Genomic DNA, 15111 nt, shown 5'->3' with positions numbered 1-15111 from the left:
TCCAGATTAACACCGTAATAGCGTTATCAGACATGACCTGTTCTCTTTAAAGGGAATGTGTCACCCCCCTGTGCGATATCAGACCTCTACTATGGGCATACAGGTGATACAAAAGTAAATCTATATTTACCTGTATGGCCTATAGTAGAGGTCTGATAGCAGAGAAATCTGGTTTTATAAAGTCTGTTTTCCAGAGGCTTGGCATCCGGGGGACGCCAAGCAAACCTCTCCTATCTGCTTACAATTCCCCTAAATCGCCGCCTCTGTGCTAAATTACCATATTCCCCCCTCCCCTGCACGTCACAGCCCTGCGACAGCCCAGTGACGTGCCCTGCTCTGCCTCCCCTCCCGCTCATGCGCAAAGCGACGCTCCCATGGAGCGCGCTTTGTTTCCCTCCAGCACTGTTTGGCTGCGTACTGCCAGTGGAGCAGAAGTCTCAGTGACTCACCATCGCTTGCGCAATACAAAGCTGCAGTGCAGTACGCAGCCAAATGGGGCCGGAGGGAAACAAAGCGCGCTCCATGGGAGCGGCGCTTTGCGCGAGAGGGGAGGCAGAGCAGGGCAAGTTACAGGGCCGTGTGACGTGCAGGCGAGGGGGGGGGGAATATGGTAATTTAGCACAGAGGCGGCAATTTAGGGGAATAGTAAGCAGATAGGAGGGGTTTGCTTGGCGTCCCCCGGATGCCAAGCCTCTGGAAAACAGACTTTATAAAACCAGATTTCTCTGCTATCAGACCTCTACTATGGGCCATACAGGTAAATATAGATTTACTTTTGTATCACCTGTATGCCCATAGTAGAGATCTGATATCGCCCAGGGGGGTGACACATTCCCTTTAAGGGCACAGTCAGACTGCCGTATAAATCAGACCGAGATTGGACTGCAACGCACTGACTGGCCAGCAGCTCTCCCGACCCGAGCGTGACCGTTACAGTGGCATGTAAAAGTTTGGGCACCACTGGTCAAAATTACTGTTATTGTGAACAGTTAAGCAATATGAAGATGAAATGATCTCTAAAAGGCCTAAAAGTTAAAGATGACACATTTCGATTGTATTTTAGGCAAAAACAATATCAATTTTTCATCCTTTACATTTTAAAAATTACAAAAAAGGAAAACGGGCCTATGCAAATGTTTGGGCGCCATTGGAGATTTGTGTGCTCAGATAACTTTGACCAAGGTTTCAGACCTTAATTATCCTGTTCGGGTTATGGCTTGTTCACTATCATTAAGAAAGGCCAGGTGATGCAAATTACAGTGCTATAACATGTAAACATGAAATATATGAAATTGGAATTGCATTACTGTTCTAGAAAATAGGAAAAAACAAAGATACTTAGCGTATAAATTGGCCAATTCATGTATGCCCAGCAGCAACAAAAAGGCAATCTTCTTTGCTGGGGACCCAACCTAATGTGTTTCCCCTTGGTTTCCCCATGGCTTGGTTTTAGTCACAGCAGGATCCTACCTACCCAGCCCAGTTTACTATGTAATTTATGCTTTGTCCTCCTTTTGTTAAACCTACACAAACAAAATTTGTGCTATCAGCCCACAAGAGTAATCACATTAGGTTAGGTCCCCAGCAAAGAAAGTTGCCTTGTCGTGGATGATGGGCATACATGGATTGGTCAATTGATGTGCTAAGTATCTTCGTTTTTCCTATTTTCTAGGGCAATAATAAAATTCCAATTTCATATAATTCATGTTTACATGCTATAGCACTAGAGTGCAACTTTGTTAGTTAGTGATTTATAAGGCCTTCTGACTGTGCCCTTAGGGTCATTTAAAATGGCAGATAAACTTTCAGATTCAAACGCTAATAAACCATCATTCACGATAATTGTCTAATGTGAATGGGTTGAACAACTGAACGATGTGTCAAAAAGACTCAGTGTATGAAATCGTTTAAATGAGCGAAAAAATTCTCTTTAGTGTTTTGAATATTTAATTTGAAAATTCGCTATCGAACTTTTTTTTCTCCTTCGTTTAAATGGATGAAAAATGCTGCAAATACGCTAAAAGAATTGACATGCTGCAGATTTGAAAATAAAACAAAAACCGATGGTTCAAATCTGCAAGCAAAAAAATAAGTAAGGTTTTGCAGCTCTTGAAAATATTTAGTTATATTCGGATACATAGGTATGTAATCTGTGGGAGTATTATGAGGACACAAATGTGCTGGAAAGTTGTGGTTAAATGTACCCTGACACTCTGTTAGCACAAGGCATGGCCATTCCATATACAATGCTGTAGTTTATTTTGTGTGCAAAGCCCAAGACCCCAGCACCTGATTTATGACCCCTGGAGAAATTCATGTAGTAGCCACACCTATTTCCCATGCATGGTTTGGCTCCAATAAGAGACATGTCTCAAACATACAAGCTATGTCATTCTGTAACTCAAGATGTTTAAGCCAAAACCCCTGGCACCAGAAATACTGTTAATCTCTTGCAGCATATCACTTCAGTTCTTCCTGTTCACCCTGATCTGCAAATGCTTTCAATTATCCTTAGAATAAACATCACACACATTGCTAAACCATGCCTTCAGCCAGTGATTGTAAGGATCATATAGTATTTACAAGGCTAGGGCTGCCCAACCCTACTGCTCTGCCACTGCTGGTACAATAATTTTAGAGCTGCTATTTGATTTTGAACCCCCCTCCTCTCCGCCTTCCACAACAGTTGGTTGATGAATTTTATTTAGTGATGTTTGAGTCATGGATGGTATATTGAGCACCGTAATGCAGATAATGTCCATAAAGCGCTGTAGAATTAATGGCGCTATATACAGTTAGGTCCAGAAATATTTGGCCAGTGACCGAATCTTCATGATTTAGGCTCTACATGGCGCCATTTTTAATTTTAAAAGAATCAACTGAGATGCAATTGAAGTGTAGACTTTAAGGTTTAATTAAAGGGGTCAAACAAAAGTATTGTGTGAAACATTTAGGAATCGCAACCATTTTTCTACAAAGCCTCCTCATTTCAAGGGCTCAAAAGTAACTGAACAAATCACTTTTACCATAAATAAAATGGTCATTTTTAAGAGCTTCTAGAGAATCCTTTGCAGGCAATGACTGCCTGATGTCTGGAAGCCATGGACGTCATAAAACGCTGGGTTTCCTCCTTTGTGATGCCTTGCCAGACCTTTACTGCAGCTGACTTCAGCAGTTTCTTGTTTGTGGGTCTTTCTACCTTAAGTTTTGTCTTAAGCATGTGAAATGCTGCTCAATGGGGTTGAGATCTGGTGATTGACTCGGCCATTGTAGAATATTCCACTTCTTTGCCTTAAAAAAATTCCTGGGTTCCTTTTGCATTATTTGGGTCATTGTCCATCTGTACTGTGAAGATGGCGCAATCAACCTTGCTGTATTTGGTTGAATCTGAGCAGAAAGTATCGCCCTGTACACTGCGGAATTCATCCGGCTGCTTCTGTCTTCAGTCACATCATCAATAAACAGTAGGGACCCAGTGCCATTGGAAGCCATGCATGGCCATACCATCACACTGCCGCCACCATGTTTTACAATGGATGTGGTGTTCTTTGGATCATGCGCCGTTCCAAGCCTTCTCCATACTTTCTTCTTTCCATTATTCGGGTACAGGTTGATCTTAGTTATATATGTAAAAAAAAATCCTTATCTAGAACTGGGTTGGGTTTTTAATATCCTTTTTTGGCAAAGTCTAATCTGCCTTTCTATTTTGGTTTGCACCTATTTGCGCTCATGTAGTCTTGGTAGACTTAGATGCTGAAACACCTACTTCTTGGAGAGTGTTCTTCACTTGGGTGAATGTTGTGAAGGGGTTTTTCCTTCATCATGGTAAGGATTCTGCGATCATCCACCACTGTTGTCTTCCGTGGACATCCAGGCCTTTTTGAGTTTCCAAGTTCAAGAGTACCTTTTTATTGTAGAAGGTACCAAACTGTTGATTTGTCCGCTTCTAACATTTCTGCGATCTCTCTGATGAATCTCTTCTTTTTTTCAGCCTAATGATGGCCTTTTTTTCTTCCATTGAGAGCTCCTTTGACCACATGATCTGGGTTTCTCAGCAACAGCTTCCAAATGAAAATGCCACACCTAGAATCAGCTCCAGACATTATACTTTCTTAATTGATGGTGGATAAATGAGGGAATAGCCCATGCAGCCTGTGACCAGGCCGTGAGACGGGATAGTCAAGGAGTCCGAAGTCAAAGCCAGGAGGGTACGTCATAAACAAAGGGAAGAGGCAAAGGCGTAGTCAGGTAACGTACCATTGGCCAGAATTCCAGGAGGAAAGCAGATCAGAGCGGAAGGGGTTAAACAGACGGATGGTTAGAACAATGTCCAAGGTCAGGCAACAGAAGATCAATAAACAGAACACAAGGCACAGAGAACAAACCACATACACTAGCTGATTGTATGTCTGGCAGAGATCTGGGGGAAACAGCTCAGTTAAAGTAGCCAGGCATTCACCTGGGATAATGAACACCTGAAGATAGCCAGTGCCTCCCAGTCTCAGATTGGACAGCCAATCACCACACTGACAGCTATTGCATGCCCCTTTACCAGATTGGATGGTCGAGCTGTCAATCACAGTACTGACAGCTCCAGCACGCCCCTGTACAAGATTGGACGGCTGAGCTGTCAGTAACTGCATCCCAGACACAGTGAGGAGTGGAACTTTGACACAACCCATTAAAGAGCTTTTTAGATAATTGTTCAATTACTTTTGGTCCCTTTAAAAAGAGGCAACTATATATTAAAGAGCTGGAATTCCTAAACCCTTACTCCAAGTAGGATGTGAATACCCTCATATAAAGCTGAGAGTCTGCACTTTAAGCCCATCATGATTATGTAACTGTATATTTAATATGTTTTGGTAATCAGCTAAAATGCCAAAACTTGTGTCACTGTCCACTTATTTCTGGACCTAACTAGAAGTGAGTAAAATAAATAAACCTCATTGACAGTCATTAAATGTGATGTTGCAATGTGACCCCCCACAATCTGTTTGTTTTGCAAATGTTACAATGTAGCTCTAGCCGTACATAACCTATGTATAAGTCATTGAGTTGTCCAGTTTTTAAAGATCTATTCAACCATTTCTTAATGGTTTTTCTTTCAACTTTTCCCCAAAACTATTTGATAGCCAATATTCTGTCATTCAGTAATCCCAAACTTCCAAGGGTGAAATCTTGACAATCACACTGTCCAGCCACAGCAGACTGCAGTGTGTTATTGTGGTTATCACTAGTAGGCCAGGTAGGTTCACACCAGCATATAAAAAAAATCATCAGTTTCATCCGAAACATTACAAATGAGAAAAAAAATCTGCAATCTATGTGCAATACATTTTTTTACATCAACAGTAATAATTTTATAGTAAAGCATTAAAGGGGATGTCCACTGTTCAGACAACCCCTTCTCAATCCTTATGTCCCCCCCTTATAAAATAATAGCAGCTATACTCCGCTCTGGAATGGCGCCGACACTGGCTCTCCTGTGCGGCTGCTCTTTCCCTTGCTCCGGATGTCTGATTTGTCTGAAGTAGGGAAGAGTGAAGCGGCGTCAGGCCCCCGGGCAGTTTAGAGGGAGTGGGTCCCCCCCGCACCCAATATATCACGACATGTCACATTATGCCCTTTGACAGATCATGTGATCGGTCAGGTAGTTAACACAGATGCTCTGGTGCACATTTCCAGATGCAAAAGGACATCCCTTATGTATCGTGCTATAAATAGCATGGCATTATACATAAAGAGGATACTATGTAATAAGAAACTGCGCTATACAGAACAAGAGAACGCTATATACTACAGAACGGCACTATATATAACAAAAGGGAATACCATAAGGAACAGCACTATATAGAATATGGCACAGATCGCTCAGTGCGGATCAAAACTAAATTTTATTTCCATTTTAAACTCTAATGTCATAATCTAATCTTTTTTTCTAATATACTTTAATTAAAAAGTCCCTATCCTTCTCTAACTAGACTAACAGATTTTCTTTTTTCTACTACTTCCTCTTTGAATATCCCAGCATGCACTGGGATTCTCAAAAAAAAGTCATCAAACACCACGTCATCAGGGGCAGAGATTGTGTTCACTGCCGCAGCCTCTTCCCACTCTCTGAAACGAAGCGTGATCATTCACCTTAGTTTCAGGGTTTGGGCTAGTCCCTGCTCTACTGATCATACGCCAGTTGTCAATTCCAACAGATGCTCAGTAGATTCCTGTCACTGTTCTCTCTTGCCAGCTCTGATCAGAAATGATGAGCCAGCTACAGAGCGCACCGTCATTGCACAGTGCAAGTAAAGAACAAACGTGGGAGCGCTGCTCGTTTTTATTGAAAAAAGTTTTTAATACTCAATTCTCCATACAATCTTCTGCTGCTCCCTTCTTGAGGCCAGCACGTACATGCTGATGCGATTATATCATCACACTAGCTAAGGCATCAGCGCAGGCTGATGATGTCATCGCACCAGCACATCCTGGGCAGAGGTGTATCTAGGCTTTCTGGCACCTGTGGCAAGAGTTCAGTTTGGTGCCCCTCCCCCCCAAGCACATATGCGATTTGCACACTTAGTGACATGCTGATGAGCTGCTCTGCCTAATTCTCTCAATGTTCAGTGAAAAACAGAGAAGCAGAAAGAGAAGCTCGTTGTCACGTGACTAAGTATGAAAATCTATATTAGTGAGGTATCCATGTGATGACTGCTGGAGCCTGTAAGCAGAGCTGAATCCTGACATCAAGTATATTACACGCTCTTAGGATTGGCTACAAGGCTTAATTTTATAATTAAACTGCTTGTCCTCCAGGTTTGAGATTAAAGTCTTCAGTCACTTTATGTGACTGCAGGAATCTGAATTCTCACAGCGCATGCACTGCACACTTTTAGGATTCTGCTGTTATGATAGGCTACAAGCACTAAGGAAAGACAGGAGATCTGTCCCTACAATAGAACTAAGCTAGATCCCTACGATGTAACTGGGAACCTGATCCTGCGATCAGACCCGCTAAAGTCCTCAGCTAGTCTGAACGAAGACCTATAGATGTGAGGGAGGGATCCCTACAAGAACTAGGGACTGGGAGAAAGATGGACACCTCCTAGCAGAAATTGTAGCAGTAAAAAGACAAACACACAACATAGAACATAGAGGTCAAAAGACCAAGCTAAACTGACTGAGAAAGGTAACAAAGCACCTGGCTAGCTTAAGAGTAGAAATTACAATTTAGTCCAGCAAGGCCAGACCAGGATTAAATAGGCAAAAACGGTCATGTGACCAGCATAATAAAAAAAAACTAACAGGAGAGTTCTAACAGTACCCCCTCTTCTATGAGGATCCTCCGGATCCCCTAGGCCCAGGCTTATCAGGAAACTTCTTGTGAAACGCTCTGACAAGTCTGGAAGCAGAAACATCACCTGCCCTCACCCATGAGTTATCCTCGGGACCGAAACCCTTCCAAGAGACGAGATACTGCAAACTCCCTCTATACCATCTCGAATTAAGGATGCGGGAAATTTCATATTCCCCGTCCTCCACCACCGGAGCAACAGTGGCAGTGGCATCTCTATCTGATACATAAGCTTTTTTCAATAGAGAAACATGAAACACCGGATTAATCTTCCAGGAGGTAGGAACCTCCAACCTAACAGCAGATTGGTTAACTACCTGAAGCACCTTAAAGGGCCGTACAAACTTGGGACCCAATTTTTTAGAAGGAATCCTCAACCGCAGATTCTTAGAGGACAACCAAACCATGTCACCAACCGTAAACAAAACCTCTTGACGTTTCCTGTCAAAGTACCTCTTAGATTTTTTGTTAGCCTCCTGAAGATTACCACGCACATCCGTCCAAACTCTTTCCAAATCACCGGAAAAACTCTCCTCCTCAGGCACAGCCGATACCAATTTGGAGAATGACCCAAAAGACGAATGTCTCCCAGAACAACAAAAAAAAGGCGAACACCCAGCAGAAGAGGATGTATGGTTGTTAAGAGCAAATTCAGCAAGCGGCAGAAACTCAGACCACCCCTCTTGATTGTCTGCCACAAAACAACGCAAGAACTGCTCAACATCCTGATTCTTCCTTTCTGTCTGGCCATTAGACTCAGGATGATATCCAGATGAAAACGACAAATGAACTACCAACCTGTCACAAAAGGCACGCCAAAAACGAGCCACAAACTGAGGTCCCCTATCAGAAACAATGTCAGTAGGAACACCATGGAGTCTGACAATTTCCTTGACAAATGCCTTAGCGAGTGTCTTAGCGCAGGGCAGTTTGATGAAGGGAACCAAGTGACATCTTGATAAAACGGTCCACGACCACCCAGATGACCGTGAAACCCTCAGAGGAGGGAAGGTCAGTAATAAAGTCCATAGCCAGATGTGTCCAAGGTGCACTAGGAACCTCCAGAGGGCAAAGCAACCCCGCAGCAGGAGTATGAGAAGACTTAGATCTAGCACACACAGTACATTGACGCACCCACTTAATGACTTCCTTCTGCCATCCAGGCCACCAAAAACTGCGACCCACAAGTCTCTTGGTCTCAGAAATTCCTGGATGACCTGCCAACCGAGACTCATGACACTCAAACAAATCTCTCCTAAAAGGTCCTAGGCACAAACAACCTCCCATGTGGAGTGTTAGATGGGGCATTCTCCTGTGCTTTAAGAATCTCATCTTCCAAAACGGAGTCCAAAGCAGCAATCACAACACCTTCTTGTAAAATGCTCTCCTCCTCCTCAGCACCGACCATGGGAGAAAAGCTGCGAGACAACGCATCAGCTTTAACATTCTTGGTACCCGGGATGTAAGTAACGGAAAAATTAAACCGCGAAAAAAAAAGTGCCCACCTAGCCGGACGGGCATTCAAGCGCTTGGCAGCATCAAGATAGATCAGATTTTTATGATCAGTGAAAACCTGAATGGGAAATTCAGCACCTTCCAAGAGGTGACGCCAGTGTTCAAATGCGAGTTTATTAGCCAGCAATTCCCGATTACCAATATCGTAATTAAGTTCAGTCTCAGAAAAAAAATTTTAAAAAAAGGCACAGGGATGTACTCCATCCTTGTTTTCCTGAGACAACACCGCACCGACCCCCACAGAAGAAGCATCAACCTCAACCAAAAACGGCTTAGTCACATCAGGCTGCATAAGGATGGGGGCAGAGCTGAACCTCTCCTTTAGAAACACAAACGCTTCAATGGCCTCAGTAGTTCACTGAACCGTATTAGCACCTTTCCTGGTGAGATCGGTCAGTGGTTTAACAATAATAGAAATTTTTTTAATGAATTTTCTGTAATTGGCGAAACCCAAAAACCTCTGTATCGATTTCAAACCTATAGGCCTAGGCCATTCCTGCACAGCTTGAACTTTCACCAGGTCCATCTCAAAGCCCTCGCTGGAGATAATGTAGCCCAAAAAACTAATTCTCTGTACAGCGAACTCACATTTCTCTAGCTTAGCAAAAAGCGAATTGTCAATTAATAACTGTAATACCTCACGTACGCTCCGCCAATGAGACTCCAGATCAGGCGAATAAATCAAAATGTCATCCAAATACACAACCACATTTTTTGCCGATCAAAGGTCTAAGGATGTCATTAATAAGATTCTGAAAAAATGCTGGTGCATCGGTAAGACCAAAAGGCATAACCAGATTCTCAAAATGACCCACAGAAGTGTTAAAAGCAGTCTTCCATTAATCACCCTCCTTCATGTGCAACAAATTGTATGCCCCCCGGAGATCAATTTTAGAGAACCACTTGGCCCCCACTAACTGGTTAAACAAATCAGGAATCAATGGCAGTGGGTAGGGATTACGTACAGTAATTTTATTAATCTCGCGAAAGTCCAGACAAGGACGTAAACCGCCGTCCTTTTTTTTTTAACAAAAAAAAATCCAACAGCCACAGGTGACTTAGAGGGTCTGATATGACCGGCGGCCAAGCTCGTCTGTATGTATTCCTCCAAAGCCTTTCTCTCAGGAATAGTAAGATTAAATAAACGAATTTTAGGAAGAGTCGCTCCAGGGACAAATTCAATGGTACAATCATAGTCTCTATGAGGAAGCAAAATTTGCGACTCCTCCTCAGAAAAAACTTTCCAAAAATCCTGAATAGGTACAGGTAATTCCCCTTTATCCACAGCAGCAATGCGCCCGTTACAACACTTGTTATAACACTTAGGGCTCCAGGACTTAATTTCATTAGTAGACCAATCCAGTACAGGATTGTGCAATTTTAACCAGGGTAACCCCAATATTACTGGAGAAGGCAAATTATTTAATACTACCAAATCCAAATTTTCTTGGTGAATACCATTAATAGTGAGGGGAAATTCATAAACCTTTTGAGTAACACATTTCAAGGGAGAGCCATCGACAGAAACCACGGCAATAGGGGAAGAGAAAGGTTTGGGTTTTAATTTAAGTTTTTCCAAGAATCCCCCATAAATCACATTCAGAGTAGAACCACAATCCACAAATACCCGAAATTCAATTAATTCTTCCTGAGCTGCAGTAGTAGCAGAAAGAAATACCCCCTTAGTATTTAAACAGGCTATACGGGCGTAACTGACCTTTTTTTATTTCTTTGTTCATACGAAGCACACAGTTCTTAATGAAATGGTCAGATTTTCCGCAATAAAAGCACAAACCTTCAGAAAACCTGCGGTCTTTTTCCTGAGAGCGGGGTGACATCGCCTCAATCTCCATCGGCTCTCCAATGTCAGTACAGACCCTCTCAAGACTAGGAGCTGACATGGCAAAGGATTTACTCTCATTAACCCTTGCACGCGGTCTCCTGTCCACCCGTATAGCTAATTGCATTGCCTCCTGCAAGTTTCCAGGTGTAGGATAAGCAATAAGCAGATCCTTAACCCTTTCACCTAGCCCCGCAAGAAACAAACTTTTCAGAGTTGAATCGTTCCACCCCACCTGAGCAGACCACCGACGGAAGCGAGTACAATAATTTTCCACATTACCTGATCCCTGCCTCAAAAATCTCAATTCCGTCTCAGCTGATGAGACACGATCAGGATCATCATACAACAACCCCAAAGCAGAAAAAAAACTATCCACTGATCTAAAGCACGGATCACTAGGTTGGAGAGAAAAGGCCCATCCCTGAGGTTCTTTGCGCAAAAGTGACATTATGAACCCTATGCGCTGTGATTCATCACCAGAGGATCTGGGTCTCAAACAAAAATACAATAAACAAGCATTTTTAAAGGGAAAAAAAATCTTGTTGTTCACAAAAAATAAATCAGGCAATCGTACCTTTGGCTCCACAAAATGCGCTCCAGAACAGCTACTCACGTGTTGTTGGAGCTCGGCCACCTCCAGAGAGAGTCCCTGCAGGTGTTGAGCCAAATCCTGAACCGACACCATGATGGAAACTGGAGGTCTTTCCTTAGAGATATTTTTGGGCTGGACTTACTGTTATGATAGGCTACAAGCACTAAGGAAAGACAGGAGATCTGTCCATACAATAGAACTAAGCTAGATCCCTACGATGTAACGGGGAACCTGATCCTGCGATCAGACCCGCTAAAGTCCTCAGCTAGTCTGAACGAAGACCTATAGATGTGAGGGAGGGATCCCTACAAGAACTAGGGACTGGGAGAAAGATGGACACCTCCTAGCAGAAATTGTAGCAGTAAAAAGACAAACACACAACATAGAACATAGAACATAGAGGTCAAAAGACCTAGCTAAACTGACTGAGAAAGGTTACAAAGCACCTGGCTCGCTTAAGAGTAGAAATTACAATTTAGTCCAGCACGGCCAGAAGGGCGGAGCAGGACCAAACAGGCAAAAAGGCCACGTGGCCAGCAAGATAGAAAAAACCTAACAGGAGAGTTCTAACATCTGCCTTGTACAAGTATGTGATTTGTATACTTCTGGCCACATTCCAACTAGATGTGTCTGGCCTCGCTCAATTCATTGTCATTGAATGAGGCCACGCATGTCTATTCAGCAGGTGACCGCAAGTATACAAGTCGCCGGCACCAGAGAATCCTGACAGCGTGCAGTGCGCACTGTGAGAAGTCAGAAGCCTGTAATCGCATAGTATGAGTTCAGGCTCATCACAAACCTGGACAACCCCTTTAACGCTCCTAACAAATAAAAATCTGAGAATTAGTCAGTATCACAAAAAACATTTATGTGGCGCCCTGCTGCGCGCATTGGTGCCACAGATCCCAGAGGGGTGCATGGATGGACTTCTCCACAAGAGGCCCTCATAAGCATTCACACACCTCCACCCTACCACCTCAGACCACCAGAGGGAGCCCGGATAGGGATATATAAACTGGAGGGTGGAGTTAGGCAGGCAGTCTGTTGAGAGGAGCTCCTGCAGAAGCTAGACTGCAGTGGAGCTCAGTCAGTCCAGTCCAGACTCAGAGAGCTCGAGTTAGTGAGCCTAGGGCGTGCCGACGCCAAAAGAGCGGCGAAGCGCAGCGTGCCTGCTGCAGTGTGAAGCCTAGTGAGGGCCCGAGTGTGGCCGAAGGCGAGTGGAAAGAGAGTAACATAGGGGGCAGAGGAGCTTTACCCGCTCACCCCAAGAACATATACCGGACACCGGGTCCGCGTCTGCAGGGATTCCTTACACCCAGCAGAAACAACCGGAACCCCTGGCGAACTATATGTCCCAGGAACACCAAAAGCTGATTACGTACCAGGGTCAGGAGTCACGGAAGCCCAAGAGACCAGGGAGTGTGAACTCCAATAGAAGGCCCTACCACCAGGTCAGCAGGTGCAAGACAGAGACCAAGTTAGGCCTAGCTCCAGGCAGGTCAGAAACTTATCAAGGAAAGGCAAGGAACAGGAGGCCCTACACTCGCTCACTGGGGAGAGTCCTGATATGCACCCTTCACCCTAAAGAGCCCTGGATCGTTCCTGAAACACCACCAGTAAAGGTACTGAAGTGAACTGTGTGTGTGCGCCTATTCTTCCTCTGACCCGGCTGGGTCCCCTCTGTCCTGCATCCCCTCAGCTACACTGCCCTGAGGCCCCGCTCCACCTGTGGGGAGTCGCACCAACTAAGCTGCCTAAACACCAGCCTCAGAGGACTGTCGCAGCGCTGGTGATCCTCACCAGACACCGCAGGTGGCGTCACGAACATTTCCCAATCCCATACAACTTCCCCCCTTCTTTTAAGAGTGACCCCAGGGTACGGGCCCGGGAGCCAACCACCGCGACATCACCCAAGACCAGGCAACAAGGCCCGGGTGCCGAGTCGTCCCGATCCCCTGGGCGCGTCATTTACATCCATGTACCTGATGGATAAAGTGGTCTCTGGAGTTGTTCTCTTTCTTTTCTTCATCTTGTCCAGTCTCCATGATGACTTTTCTCATCCACAGCTGTCTCTGCAGACTTCCATCTTCTCCGGTCTTCTGCAGCACATCCCCCACACGATGCCCTTAAAGATAGCAGTGTCATTATAATGCTCCTGAATAAATATATCTGCCCTACGCTGAGACTCTGAATAAATAATTGCCCCTCACTATATTCCCTGTACAAAATATGACCCCCCACACTGTCCCTCTTATGGTACATGCTTTCCACACTGCCCTCTCCTTGCCAGCTCTTCACACTGTCCTCTCACACGGTGTCACCCCTATAGGGCCCATTCTCTATACTGTCACCCCTCATCACACTCCCCCTCCTTGGCTTACTATCCCTTCCTGGCTGTGCTCTTACACTGCCCCCCATACTACACCCCCAACACTACTCAGTCTCTATTTTGTGCCCACTCACACTTTTCTCCCCCTCCCCTCCTCATACTGTCTTCTTTCACATCCCCCCTGCTAACCATACAGTCTCCTCATATATTTACCCTCACACATCCCCCCAATTTCCCATACTGTGTCTGCACACATCACCCTAGCTCCCTATACTATGTCGGTATACATTCCCCTCCTTCGCTCCCCATATTGCGTACGAACCCATTCTCTCCATTCTGCGTCCGCACCAATCACCCACTCCCAAAATCTCTCCCACCCCTCTCCCCACACTAAATCTCCTCCCCAGCCATACAATAAATCTCCCCCCACACATATAATAAATCTCGCCCCAGCCACACAATAAATCTCCCCCCATACTAAATCTTCCCTAGCCATGCAATAAATCTCTTCCCATAGTAAATCTCCTCCTAGCCATACCATAAATCACCCCCCATAGTAAATCAATGACCCCCCATAGTCAGCTTGACACCCTGCTCAGAGAGCTTCCGACTCCCAGTCCGGGGGCGGCAGAACGCAGCCGCTGGGGGAGACACATCGGACCGCCGCATTAGGCGACCCGACTGCGCCCCCCTGCCGGCTGCACCCAGGGCACACGCCCTGGCTGCCCCCCCCCAGATATGCCTCTGATCCCAGGTAAGGCGACGGGAGCTCTCCTGTAGCTCCACTGCCATTCTGTAGTGCAAGCAGCGGAGTTTCAGGAAACCTCCTAGCCGGAAGATGTGCACCGCCAATGGTGGCGCACAAAACACAATGAGGGCAATCTGGCCATGGGCCTCCTGGATCCTCGGGTGGTAGCCCAGATTACCCTCATTATAATTGGCCTATGCTCGCATTACATTGCATGACAGTGTATTATTATACCGCTTGAATGAAGGCAGGACTGGAAGCAAGTATAGCGGCTATTTTTTTTTTTTTTCTTTTTATAAGGGGGGAAACATAATTACTGAGAAGGGGTTGTCCGAGTAGTGGACACCCCCTTTAATAATTGACAAGCCAATTACAGTTTCCTGGGTTAAAGAATTGTAATATATCCGTTAAAAAATGGATGCTATACAGATGTTTCACATGGCATCCGTTTTAGTCTGAACACCCATGGACTTGAATGGGCTAGTCGGACCCTACATGGAAGAAACTAGTGCAAGCTGGTATTTTTTTTCAAATGCAGATTCAGTCTGTGTAAAAAAAAAATGCTCATCCGAACAGCCCAACTAAAAATATTGGACCTAACGCTGTCCGTTTTTTCACTGAAAACACATTCATGTGAGCTTACCAATATTGTGAGTCTATGGGGGAGTCAGATCAAGGCTGTAGAAGTCCTGCTGTACACTTCAGCTCTACCAGGAACAGATATAAATAACACTGT

This window comes from Phyllobates terribilis, unplaced genomic scaffold (genome assembly GCF_046119375.1).
Source record: "Phyllobates terribilis strain yellow unplaced genomic scaffold, ASM4611937v1 Scaffold_11__3_contigs__length_659146591, whole genome shotgun sequence".
Lineage (NCBI taxonomy): Eukaryota > Metazoa > Chordata > Amphibia > Anura > Dendrobatidae > Phyllobates > Phyllobates terribilis.
This window is presented reverse-complemented; position numbering follows the sequence as displayed.